The sequence below is a fragment of the Saccopteryx leptura genome, chromosome 1, assembly GCF_036850995.1.
Source record: "Saccopteryx leptura isolate mSacLep1 chromosome 1, mSacLep1_pri_phased_curated, whole genome shotgun sequence".
Lineage (NCBI taxonomy): Eukaryota > Metazoa > Chordata > Mammalia > Chiroptera > Emballonuridae > Saccopteryx > Saccopteryx leptura.
The window spans coordinates 82158624-82172772 of record NC_089503.1 but is presented as its reverse complement, the minus strand read 5'-3'; the positions used below and the strand labels follow the sequence as shown (position 1 = coordinate 82172772).

The window sequence follows — 14149 nt, the reverse complement described above, 5'->3', positions numbered from 1 at the left end:
AGTAAAAATGCTTTACCCAATACTCCACATCATACTTTTTTATTATATTAAGGTATCTTGGAAATTTCATCATATCAGTAAATAGAAAAATACATAGAAAGAACAAAGGTAGAGATATAATTGCTATAGATAGAATGTTTGTGCCCCTTAACCCCAAATTCATATGTTTAAATACTAGTCCCCAATGTGATGGTATTAGAAGGTGATGAAGTCATGAGAATGGAACCCTCATGAATGGGATTAGTGCCTTTAGAGGTCCCAGAGAGCTCCCTCAGCCCTTCCCTGGAAGAGGGTTGCTGTGTATGGACACCTGTCAGTTAGCCAAGAAGCAGGCCTTCACCAGACACCAAATCTGCTGGCAGTTTCATCATGGATTTTCCAACCTCTAGAACAGTAATAAATAATTTTCTATGGTTTATAATCCTGCCAGTCTATAGTACTTTGTTATAGCCACCCAAACAGACTATGAAAATAATTATTTTTGATAGCCTAGAATTTAATTTTCTCTACAAGCCTTTTATTAATGGACGTTCAGGTTGTTTATAGTCTTTTGCTCTTTTTTTTTAATTCTACAATCAAAATTCTGAACATGCATGTAAGTAAGCCCAAAGATTGCATTCCTAGAAGTGGAATCACTGATTCAAAGGGTATTTAGTGCACCTTGTGTTTTGAAAGAAGTGGCTAAATCACCTCCATATGCTTGCATCTCTTAACATTCCCACCAGCAATGCATGAAGCTCCCTAATTCTCTATACTCTCTCTCACTAATTCAGCCTGTTCTCAGAATTTATACTACTGGCCAAATAGGTGGAAAATATTATTTTTCTTTTTTTTCTTTTTTTTTTTTTTTAATTTTTCTGAAGCTGGAAACGGGGAGAGACAGACAGACTCCCGCATGCGCCGGACCAGGATCCACCCGGCACGCCCACCAGGGGGCGATGCTCTGCCCCTCCGGGGCATCACTCTGTCGCGACCAGAGCCACTCCAGTGCCTGGGGCAGAGGCCAAGGAGCTATCCCCAGCGCCCGGGGCCATCCTTGCTCCAATGGAGCCTTGGCTGTGGGAGGGGAAGAGAGAGACAGAGAGGAAGGAGAGGGGGAGGGGTGGAGAAGCAGATGGGCGCTTCTCCTGTGTGCCCTGGCTGGGAATCGAACCCGGGACCTCTGCACGCCAGGCCGATGCTCTACCACTGAGCGAACCGGCCAGGGCTATTTTTCTAATATTATAGGTAATGTTGAGCATCTTTTAATTTGCTTAAAATGTAATTTATTTATATTGACTGTTAAATTTCATGCTATTTGAATATTAGCTGAAGGTCTCATTGATCTTGATTTGAATGGGCTTGAAATATATTAACTAAGCTTTTTGTCTACAATCTTATACTATGCATAAATACAAATAATTGTATATTTTGCTTTTCAATTACTATAGTTTTTAATTTCTGTTTTATGACTGAATAAATTGGATATAATTTTTTGAACAATACTAAAATAATAGTGGTGAAAGAAAAATCCTGTCTGTTTTATGCTTCAAGGGAAATATCTCTAGTGATTCTATATCACATATATAATATATATATATGTAAACATTATTATGTTTTAGAAATACCCTTCTATCACCAGAATGCTAACTTCAGTTCAGGAAAGGATGGTCAAGGTTTCTATTTTGTTGTGTTTTGGACATCAAGTAGAAGAATTGCTTTTTCTCCTTTTACATGTTGATGTAATAAAATAGAAAAAATAACTGTAAAAGGAAAAGAGGTTTTATAAATATTTTGTTCATTTATCTTGTCACCATTAACTAATCATTCCCTATAGAAATATTTATTGCATGCATACCAGGTGTGTCTGTTTTCAGTGAACATCCAATGACATTTGTCAAGAAGAGAGTAAATTTTTTTTCAAATAATTCTACATAACCGCCACCTTCCATCTACTTAATGCTCCTAAATATCTAGAAGAAAGTGTCAAAAAGTGGAGTGATTGACATATTTGTTGAGCCTGTACATTTTTTAAATTAGTAAATTTGTATCTTTGAACCCTAACTATGTGCATGAAAGTATAGTGGGAATAGCAGGAAAGCTCTGAAGAAAGCTGCCCGGATTCTAAATCTTACTTTGCCCACTTCCTCCTGGACATAATATCATTTTATCAATTAAAGGATGATTTTTTTTTTACATTTTGTTGTCTCTGAAATTGCTTGCCTTCTTGAAATCAATGCATAAGTCATAATTTAAATGCAGTGGTTTTTTTCTTATAGTGTCAACATAAAATAATGATTCATCTTACATATAAGGAATGGTACAATAGAGTCAATAAAATATGTTGACCTTGGATATGTTATTTAAGTGCCATTGCTTGTAAAATGTAACTAATACAGCAGTCCCTTACAGACTTATGGTAAAAAAGAAATTAAATGTCTTTGTCTTGTTAGATATAAAGACATTTATAGCTGTGCTAGACATTTAGTAAGTTCTCAATAAATGTTATATATTTGTTACTGATTGAAGATTAAAGATTATATATGTGTACAAAGTACCCAGTGCTATACCCAAGATACCCTATTAAGTGCCAAGCAAGATGGAGCTAGATACTTTTCTATATTTTCTTAAGAATATAGAATATATTTTCTTTAACTGACACAAAAATACCATAAGACATATTCTTATCCCCAGATAATGGATTGGGAAATGTAAATATATAGAAAACCACATTCTGAAAATCAAATAATGAATGTTGCAAAACAATGATTTAATTGCTGTTTTTTTTCTGATTCCAATAGTAAAGAGGAACAAATATGCAGTGACAGAAAATGTGACTTTGGGTAATAGACACACAATGCAATCAATAGTTCAAATGCTATAGAGATGTTTACCTGAAACTTATATCTTATTAATTAACATCACCCCATTAAATTTAATGTCACAGTAAAAATATTGCTTAAAATATATAAAGGGCCCTGGCCAGTTGGCTCAGTGGTAGAGTGTCGGCCTGGCGTGAAGTCCCGGGTTCGATTCCTGGCCAGGGCACACAGGAGAAGCGCCCATCTGCTTCTCCACCCCTCCCCTTCTCCTTCCTCTCTGTCTCTCTCTTCCCCTCCTGCAGCCAAGGCTCCATTGGAGCAAAGATGGTCCGGGCACTGGGGATGGCTCCTTGGCCTCTGCCCCAGGCGCTGGAGTGGCTCTGGTCACGACAGAGCGACGTCCCGGAGGGGCAGAGCATTGCCCCCTGGTGGGCAGAGCATCGCCCCCTGGTGGGCGTGCCGGGTGGATCCCCGTCGGGCGCATGCAGGAGTCTGTTGGACTGTCTCTCCCCATTTCCAGCTTCGGAAAAATACAAAATATATATATAATTATATATATATAAATGATTATAATAAATAAAATTCTTCAACCTGTCTCATAATAGCATTCAAGCCAATTAGAACAACAAAACTGTAAATGCCTAGAAACTGTAAATGCCAGTAACACTTTCATTCCATCTTCTCTGATACCATATTCACACCTAAAAGATGAACTCATTTGAGAAAATCTGAAAAATTTCAATCAAACCCAAATAATTTCATTTCCTAAAACTTAACAACCTCAAAAAGACTTTAAAACTAAATATATTTAAATATATATATGTGTGTGTGTGTATCATCTTTTAGTACATAACTGAATAACAGACTGTACACAACACAAATATAAACGGTAAGGGCCATTTCCTTTGATTTGGGCCATTGATCAATTTGACCACTCACAAAGCTGATCACAGAAGAATGTCAATTGATTGCCTTTAGTAGAAAAATCTTGATTAAAAAAATGTATTCTATTTAATACATAAAGTTTACATAACATGCATTTGTCTGCTGACAGGTAGTGAAATAGATTGCTGGAATCAATAACTATGAGGACGGCTAAGAGGCCAAGTTCCTGGAGTCTCTGAAATGGTCATCTCATTTTTTTAAATCTGCTATTCAGTAATCAAGCTTTTACATTGTGATGGCCAGACTGAACATGTAATTCATGGGATAATGAAATGTCAAGGGGAAAAAGGCAGCCAATGACTTGCTTATTTAAATACAGTTTCATTAAAGAGTGACTCTAACACTTGTTTATAAAATTCTAATAATGACTATCCTAATTGTCAACATCTTAATAGCCTTATATTTGTTACCAAAAATTTATCTTCTTCTAATAACTCCATTCTTCAAGAGCACCAGCATCTAATTGCATAGTTGAGCTTACTTAGTATATCAACTCATAATGAAGATGAAGCCCATTAGAGCAAGCCATTCATTGCAAGCTCAAACATTTAGCAATCATAATTTATTAGTTTAGCAAGCAGAACTGATGCTCAAAAGGGGGGCAAAAAGCAATACCAGTTCATGCCAATTATTAACATCTTAATGACAACTTCAAACTTTCTCATTTAAGCTCCAAATCCTAAGCCAAGGTTTCAAATCTTTTTTTAATTTCTGCTTTTATTATCCTTCTGCCAATAGGAATTCATTATCTACCCACAAAGGAAAAGTGAATAAATGTACAAAATAAACAGGGAGATAATTAATTAGTATAATAAACTAAGTGATTGCTTTAACACTTAAATAATGAGGGAAACCATTCTGTCTCTTTATTTATAATGGAAAATGTATTCCTAAAGACAGGAGAGAAATGTGCATGCAGTAACCTGAGCACAGATGGACAGATCTGTCTGATTAACCTGGACCTTAGTACTCAGCTTCATGCCCACAGCCGCAAGTTCTCCCTCACTGTGAGGCACCTCTCAATGATATTTTGCTTCTGTTACTTTCCATTCCTAAGTAAATTCAGGAAAACACTCATCACCTGGGAGGGAGAAATGGTCTAGGTATAGAAATGAATTTGAGAATGCTGGATTTTCTGACACTTATCCTACCCATTCCTGACCCAAGTTTTCACCATCATGCTCTGTAAATAAGGTAATTGGAAATTAAAATTTTCAGGGCCCTTTCAATGCTTAAAAAAATAAAAATGAAATAAAAAACTTTAAAAATTTTAGTCTAGCTTCTAAAAAAATGAGTGATTGAAATAAAAAGATTGACCCTGGCCAGTTGGTTCAGTGGATGGAGCGTCAGTCCGACATGCAGACATCCCAGGTTCGATCCCCATCAGGCATACATGAGAAGCGACCATCTGCTTCTCTCCCCCTCTCTCTTCCCTTCTCTCTTTCTTCTCCTCCAGTAGCCAGTGGCTTGACTCATCTGAGCGGTTAGCCTCAGGCACTAAAATAGCTTGGTTGATTGGAGCATTGGCCCCAGGCAGAGGTTTCTGGAGATCCTGTTCAGGGTGCATGCAAGAATCTCTCTCTATCTCCTCTCCTCTCATTTAAAAAAAAAAAAAAAGAAGAAATTAAGAGATCAAAAAGACATCAGAGATTCAATTTGAATGACAAATCCTGACAGCAACAAGGGAAGGAGTTTAATTAGAATTTGTGACGTTTTCTTTTTTTTATTGATTGATTTAAAAAAAAGAGAGGAACAGAGAGAGAGAAAGAGAAACAGCATTTGCTGTTCCACTTATTTATGCATTCATTGGTTGATTCTTGTCTATGCCCTGACCAGGAATTGAACCTACAACCTTGGTGTATGGGGATGACACTCTAGCAAACTGAACTACCCAGCCCGGGGAGTTATGACATTTTTCAAAGTACAGTACTAAAGAGTAAAAGACCTTTCAGATAATTCAAAATCAAATGATGCTGAATGTGTCTTGGAAAGGAAAAAAATCATTAACAATAAGCCATTGCTAATTTTATATTCTGCACAAATAGCAACATAATTCATAGCTGTGTTAGCAAAACCACCTCCAGCTCTTAGGAGTGGATTATCTCTTATTCCTTAATAGTTTACTTGGATAACCCTGTAGAAAAAAAATTTTTCAATTTTGGTTTTCCTCCAAATACCGTTAATGTTTAGAGCATTTTACACATACTTTTACAATCATATTAACTCAGAGACACATTTTCACCACAAGAGTCACAGATAAAAATTCTGCTACAGTGACTCTTAACTGTATAAAATTTAAGCTACCAATTAAGGGAAGGTACCAAATTTCAACAAGAATATGGAAAACATATTTAGCTATCTATATAACATGATATGAGCACAATGATTCAGAAAAGGAGAACAATGAAATTGGTAGCTTTACTAAACAATTGGAAAATCTACGGGTTTGTAAAACCTCTCTCTTTGTTTTATCAAAGAATTGTCCACAGAACACTTCTGGAATAACAAGAATAACTTCTAACAGGAATAACTTCTCCCTTCACTTCTCTTGAGACTGTCTGGTCTCAAAAATATTTGATAAAAGGTAATCTTGTATCTGTGGCAGTAATAGGACAAACACTGAACATGAAAATTGAGAATGTGACAAAAATTATGACACCATTGTGCAATCATAGTGACATATTCAATAAAGTATTAGAAATAAAGAAAAACACTCTGACAAGGATGTTAAATGCAGACACTTTTATATCAAAAATGACAACAAAATACAATTACAGTATTGGCAGAAAAATTTTTTAAGGAAGGGAACAGAAAGGCCTAGGAATAAAATGCCAAGATTTCAAAGTAAATTGAACAAAAAGCAAGACTGATGTGCCTTTGGCTGCAATGATGACAGTGGCATAATTGACACACTCTTGTGAAAAGAAAAATAATTGGCTTAATCAAGCAGAGGAAGGGGGAAATGCCATCTGGAAAGCAGCAACAGCGGTCATGTAATTATACATGCCCAGCCGTGAAAAAGAGCAAGGAACTGCTTCGGCCGTGAGAGGGCAAGAATGCGGTCATGGGCTCCTTGGAGCAGAAGACAAACAAAACACACACAGAGCACCATCACTTAACATTTTTCTAGTCCTTTTCTGTTGAGAACTGAGTTTCCACATGTTACGTGACTCCTGTTGATGCAGACAGATTTCTGGGAATCAAGTATCAAGGTAGTTCTTAATTCAGTGCATCTCTGGACAGCAACAATAATGCCTACATTTTGGCTAGGGAGCTTTGTGTGACCTATCTATCTAGCAGTCTATAGTAAAATCATTTTTAGGGAAAAGAAAAGTAGTTATTAGCAGTTCACTATTGGAGGCAATAATATTTAGGCATCGAATTCATGAGTCTGAATGATGTGAAACTACTTAAATTTTAATCTGGTGCTGCTCTTCCATATATTATATTTACAAAAATATTGTTCAGCTATACTTTGTGTAGTGTCTGTATGTTAGTGTCGGAAGGTGGGAATAAGGGGGCTAAGGTTAAGGTACATCATTAAACATTTTAACTATCTTTATTGGACTAATAATTGTATACATGATGGATTATATCAATATTAAAATAAACACAATAGGTTTTGTGGTTATTAGAGAATCATAAAAAATACATTTTCTTGCTGGAAAATAATGTGTCTTACACTCTGTTACCTTCCCTAGTAAAATATCAACTTTGATTCCCATCTCTATTATGGCTAAACTAGTTTGAACCAGAGGGTTCTAAAGTAGAGAAAATTACAAATACAATGAGTAATCTAGCAAAGTGTTAATGGGATATTAAAGGAATAAAGTTGAAAGTATTTAAAATCATTGGAAACCCAAGAACAAAATACTTTCATTTACAAGATAATCATGATCATTATTAGAAAGGCAGCCAAAAATCAATGGGACCTGAGTTTCCTCCCTTCACCTCTGTTCTATTTAGATTCATATCATAAATACTATGGCTCCCTCTCTTCTACATTATATATATATGTACACGGATCCTGCCCTTTTACTCCTGAGAAACCTCATTCTATTATCAGAAAGAATTCCACCTTCCTTAGAGCTAAGCAGAAAAGCCTGAAGTTGAGAGAAAGATAAAAATGTTTCTCTATTCTACCCCTCAGGTCACCTCCCTTTTCTATCCCTCTCTGGCAGGGTATCAGCTTCATTGTGCAGTTGTCCCTATACCTTCCCAAGCAGATCCATGTTAGCCTGGTCCTCATGTTCCTTAATTCTTATGGATTACCTACATGGCAAACAGGATTTTCTCCTGCTATTATTAACCAGTGTGCATAAGACACCTTTGATATCTCATTATGCATAAACCATTTGGGGTAAGAGTTAGGGGAGACAAAGGAGTGAACAAGGTGTCCAACTTCCTGTCTCCCTCTCAGTGAGGTGCTGCCAGGATTTAGAGAAAGAGAGTCAAGTATGTGATAGAAGAAGGAGACTAGTCTTCAGGTGGTGAGCAAAGTTGTACACCTAAAATGTACAAAATGTCATGGACAAATGTTACTCTAATAAACTTAATAAATAAATAGACAAACTTTTTTCCCAAAGAGTATAATTTCTGAAAGCAGACTTCCTGGGCTCAAATCCACACTCTGCTTTACATTATTTGTGTGACTGTTATTTGTTTATTTTTCACTATTTAACATTTATCAGCCTCAATTTCCTCATCTCTAAAATGGAGATGGCTCCTACTTCAATGGAGTTATTATAAGGATTAGTGAGAAATTACATGCAAAATGACCAATGCTGTTTCCAGCACATAAAGAGTCGGATTAAAATTAGTGTAACAGGATATTACACATGACTTCTTCTTATTGTCTTGGAGTTTGAACTGAGGGTTTAAAAGGCTAAACACATCATCACAGGTGCTCAGTACTCCATATTCTAAAATAAGGTACTAGACCTTCATAGAGCTGGATGGTGGCACTGGTTCTTCCCATGTTTACAGCCTGTTGCCAACCTTCAGGCTACATAAGAAGATATCAAAAAAGAAAAAGAAAAGAAGATATCGGAGACTTCCAGATGTTAAAGTGAATTGCAGCTAAGATTTCTTTAGAGAGAGAGTTTGTGGAGGACTGTGGCATGAAAGAGGATATTTGTCTACACTAAGCATCAAAAGTAGACCTTTAGAGAAATATTTAGAGAGCTTTTGGCACATATTCCTGGGGGCCACCAGGATACCTGTTTGTACACAAGTTGTACCTGACTTAAGACTATACTTTCAGGGATCATTTCTATAGCTTGTTACAAGTTGTACCTGACTTAAGGTCAAAGCCTAAAAGGAAGAGGTGGCCTGGAGTTGGCAGAGAAAGGAAATGGGGCCAGAAAAGAACAAAGTGCCCAGTAACTGACTACAGAGCCTGAAGTGCCAGACGTGGATTCCACAGAATGGACGTGACAGTGACCCATATTGACTGGCACACCTGGCCAAGACAGAGTTCCACCCAGGGTGAAGTGCACTCAGGAAAAGGGGCCGGAGGTAAAGCTGAGAGTGTGAATTCTGAGGCAGAGGCCATGGCGGAGGCACCACCCATGCCAGAAACTTCACTGACAGCTCCCTGTGGTCAGGGGGAGGTGCTGCTCTGAGAAGTCCTCAAAAGTGTTCCATGGAAAAAATAACCCCAACACATGTGTGTCTACCGAACCACCGAACTCAAAGCTCTAGTGCCAAGTTACAACTGTACCCACCGAGTGAGACTTTTTCTGTCCTTCACCTCTCCTTTCTAATCTCACACACACACACATACACACACACACACACACACACACACACAATTCCTGAGCCTAGAATAAGACAACCATACACCCTGTCCCTGTCACAGTGTTTGAGAGTCAGTACCACTTTATGCTTGTGGTGTCATTGTAATAACCAACAATGCCCCTTTCCTCACAAAAGTGTGTGCCAGTATACCTGCTTTGTTATGCAGCTACTTTTCTTTGTAGGAGACAGAAAAGGTTCTAGGGGTTATGAGAGATGAAGAGCAAAGAGTAGTGTGGGAAAAGTGTGGGCAGTCCACCAAGTCTCTTCTTCTTTGCTCTCTCCCACTAGAGATTCTTAGGACCGATTGTGCTCATTAGGGCAGGAGTGAGTTTTCCATTAAATGAGAGTCTAGGGTTTTAATATAAAATTAGTTGGAGGATTGTAGTTGAGGAAAGTGAAGGGAAATACTGTTGGACCTGATGGAGATTTAATCCACGAGGGGAAAGAAGTTCATTGAATATTTCTGCAAGGGGAAGTAAACAGCTTTCTACTCATAGCACTGTAGCCAGGGCCTTCAATAAACAATTTTAAGTCAAGTGAAATTTGTTATTTTGCATTTAACAAATATTTACAGAGAACCCACTGTGTGCCACTGGGAATGCAGGTGTGCACCAGACACACCAAGCCCCTGCTTTCACACAGCAGACGTTGATGGATGGGTGATAAACAATAAACAGAAACACAGTACGCTTACAAATGAATAACTACAAACATAAAAATACCAGTTTGTGATCGTTGCTTTATCCTGATATAAAATAAGTGGATATAACAAAGAATAAGCAGGACGGCACTCTACTTGCAACACCAAGGAAGGCTTTTGTCACTAGCTGAGGCCTGAATGTAAAAGGGAACAAGTTAGGTGAAACTACAGAAAACCCTATCAACAAAAGGATAAATATTCTTAGGGAGAAACAAGCATGGAATTTGAAGACTCTAAGAGAAGGCAACTGCGCTGGAGCCTGCTAGAGAAGGGGAGGGGGAGGGACCGTGTATGTTCATGTGATCTCGGGTTCCTGGCTGCCCACATGTCAGTGATGAAAAGGGCGAAATCTAACATAGCTTCTGAAGTTCTATCTTGAGTGGCCGAGTGTGTAATTATCACTTACTGAGATGCAGAAGACTGAAGGGGAATCGGGTTTAGAAATAGAGGAGTCATTATTCCTCTTAAGATTTCCATGCTACAGTCAAAGACTTGTATCCCATAGTGAGAAGACATAACTTCCCTCTCTAATTAAGAACAGACAACTAAGTATTACTAGGTAACTGGGAAAAGGCTCTAACTTAAAGAATCTGAAAAAAATGATAAATTAAGTTTGGAAGAAAAATTGACTATTTGTAGAAAATAAAACATACAATATAAATTAACAATTAATATCCCTAGAAAATTAAGATATGGCATCCATGAATCAAGAACAGGATGCTAAAACACACACACACATATAGTATTAGAAATTAAGATGTTAAGGTCTCTCCCCCAAAAAAAAATTGTGACAGAAACAGAGAGAGAGACAGAGAGAGGGACAGATAGGGACAGACACACAGAAAGGGAGAGAGATGAGATGCATCAATTCTTCGTTGTAGCTCCTTAGTCTCCTTAGTTGTTCACTGATTGCTTTCTCATAAAGCAATCCTTTATTGGGGGGGGTTGTAGCAGAGCAAGTGACCCCTTGCTTAAGCCAGTGACCTTGGGCTCAAGCCAGCAACCTTGGGCTTCAAGCCAGAGACCATGGGTCATGTCTGTGATCCCACACTCAAGCCAGCAACCTTGCACTCAAGCTGGTGAGCCTGCGCTCAAGCAGACGACCTCAGGTTTTTGAACCTGGGTTCTCTTCATCCCAGTCCGACGTTTTTTCCACTCTGTCACCAACTGGTTAGGCCCAAAACAAAAATTTGAAAAGAAGAGATATAAGGAAATTTCCTAGAAAGTTGAAAAATAAGACAAAGGTGAAAATATAGAAGACAAAAGATAAGAAATTTAGAAATTCTTCTCAGAAATAATATGACTTCTAAAAAAGAGAATGAAGAAAAGAGGAGAAAATCACCAAAATATATCATTCAAGAGAAGTCTGCTTAAGTGAATTTTAAAAGCTAAGATTAAGAGCTTGCTATATGCCATTTACTGTTCTAAGTACTTGACTCAGAGTAACTTATTAAATCCTCACAGCAACCTTGTGTGATAAGCTGCTATTATTATCATTGTCCTTACTTCTATACAAATAAATCAGGTTTCCAAATATAATATTTATGGAAAATAGATGAAGACAACAAAGTCTACAAAAGGCAAATTATGTCTAATACTGACTTTTATTTAATATAAGAATAAAATAAAAATTTTGCAGACAGGAAAGATCTTGAAAAATCTTTTATCACCCTTTCCTCACAACTACTAGAGGTTGTGCTCCAATGAAACAAGAAAAGAAATTCATGAGAAGGCATATGTGGAATGCAAGAAATAGGAGTCTTAGCAGAATAAAGCTGAAAAGAAGCTGTGGGATGCTGGTAAAAGAATCACCCTGCTCCTTGCGCCATGGCAACGAGAAGATTAGAAAGCTGGGAAAATGTGAGACCAACAAACTTTTAAATTACCAGAATATACTGAGGAGAGATTTAGACAACTGACAGAGGATTTGGAGTAGAATTAAAGATAAGTAAATAGAAATTATTTTATATGAAGCAATTATTAATTTATAAGGGAACAAAAATATTGGCAGAGCAGAAAATAATCTCAGGAAACATCATAGCTCAGCCATGACTAGCACTTCCATAACCAAAATACCATAAACATGAAATTGATCAGACTGAAATTAAACTATAGAATAGCAACATGTGAGAATAGGAATGGAAAGGATTGTTTTCTGTGTAGCAGGGGTTGGTGGTGAATGAGTATGAAAAAAGAAAAAGATTCTATCCTCATCTTCTATAGTGGACAATAAAAAGTAACCTAATTGAAAAATCAATGTATTCATATAAGCATATTGTTTAGGGGAAAATATTCCTAAATAATTTAAATAAATTTAAGAACCCAAACTTAAGCCAAAAGAAGTGAGCATTCTTGCCATGGGTGGGGGTAGGAGGACAAGTAGGAAACAGGCAGGGGTGAGAGCTGAGAGATTAAAGATTTGTATAATAAGCCTTGTAAAATTAGTTGACACCTTAAAGAGTAGGTTTGTGTAACTTCAATGAAAACAGAAACCAGGCCTTGGCTGTTTGTGTCAGTGGTAGAGTGTCAGCCTGGCGTCTGGATGTCCCAGGTTCGATTTCTGGTCAGGGAACACAGGAGACGTAACCATCTGCCTCTCCACCTCTCCCCTCCCCTCTTTTTTCTCTCTCTCTTCCCCTCCTACAGCCATGGCTCAATTGGTTCGAGCACATCTGCCGTGGGTGCTGAGGATGGCTCCCTGGTGGATGCTGAGCCTCCACCTCAGGCACTAGAAATATCTCTGTTGTGAGCATAGTCCCAGATGGGCAGAGAATCAGCTCCAGATGGGGGATGCTGGGTGGATCCCAGCTGAAGCACATGCGAGAGTCTGTCTCTCTATCTCCCCTCCTCTCACTTGGAAGAGAAGAAAAAAAAAAAGAAAAAAGAAACGAGAAAGGACAAGAATTATGAAAAGAATGAAAGAAGGCAGGGAGAGTGGGAAGGAGGTTCAAGAAGCTGGCTATTTGTGAACACAATTTAGTGCATTATCAAATCAATACACTAATACATAATATGAATTTTAAAATAATAAAATACCCTGAATTACCCTCAAAAGCCAAAATCCATTATTTTCTTTTTTTCTATTTTTCTGTTACTATTAAACATTACCTATCCCCAAGTAAAAGCCCTTGCTCAGCAGACACCATCCTTGAAAGTTAACTCTCTTTGTTCATTGTTTCTCTACCCATCTGCTACATGTCAATTCAAGTTAATAGGACTTGTGCAACTAAAATCTCCCTCAGAAAACAATTCTCCCATCAGGTGTTACCTGGAAAGTACATGGCTTTACCTCTGATATTATTGAATCTGCCTGTCCCTCAAACTGTGTACCTACTAGGAGAGATTCCTTCACCCAACATTCCAATCCCCAAGGCATTAACTAATAGTCCAAGGGCATTAACTAATGAAGACTCAGTACGTATACCCCAAGCTGAACTCAAGCACTAGCAAAGGTATAAAATAAAATTGTTTGGGCACTCTAGAATCTCCAAATCCACATTTTAAAAATCTGATGAATGAATGACAAATATCTATTCTGATTGTGGAGCCCACAAGCCAGGAAAGAGCAGAGAGCATGAAACCAGCAAAGCCAATTCACGTTATTCTCAGAGAAGGCAGTACACAGCCTAATTATTGCTCTCAAAGCTTCTCTTTTCTAAGTTAATCATCTTGTAAACTGTACAGAAGAAAGCCACAATCCTCAAGCTCACCTGTAGATAGGCTTAAAGCCAAGGTGAACTGTTACAAAAATTAAGAAGGCAGCCAAGGTAAAAGTGGAAACTGATAAATTTCAAGACTTCTGCTCTGTCTTTAGGGTATTTGGATTAATTTGGAGAAATACACAGACTGTACACCATTTGTTTGCAGCACAAAAATCATCGATGTGGTTCAATCACACCCACAG

At 37.7% G+C, this 14149-nt stretch overlaps 1 pseudogene; it reads left to right on the top strand.

The window, feature by feature from the left end:
- Nucleotides 1–8993: 8993 nt before the first annotated feature.
- LOC136390136 (small nucleolar RNA U3) lies at nt 8994–9148 on the top strand (annotated as a pseudogene).
- The last annotated feature ends 5001 nt before the right edge of the window (nt 9149–14149 follow it).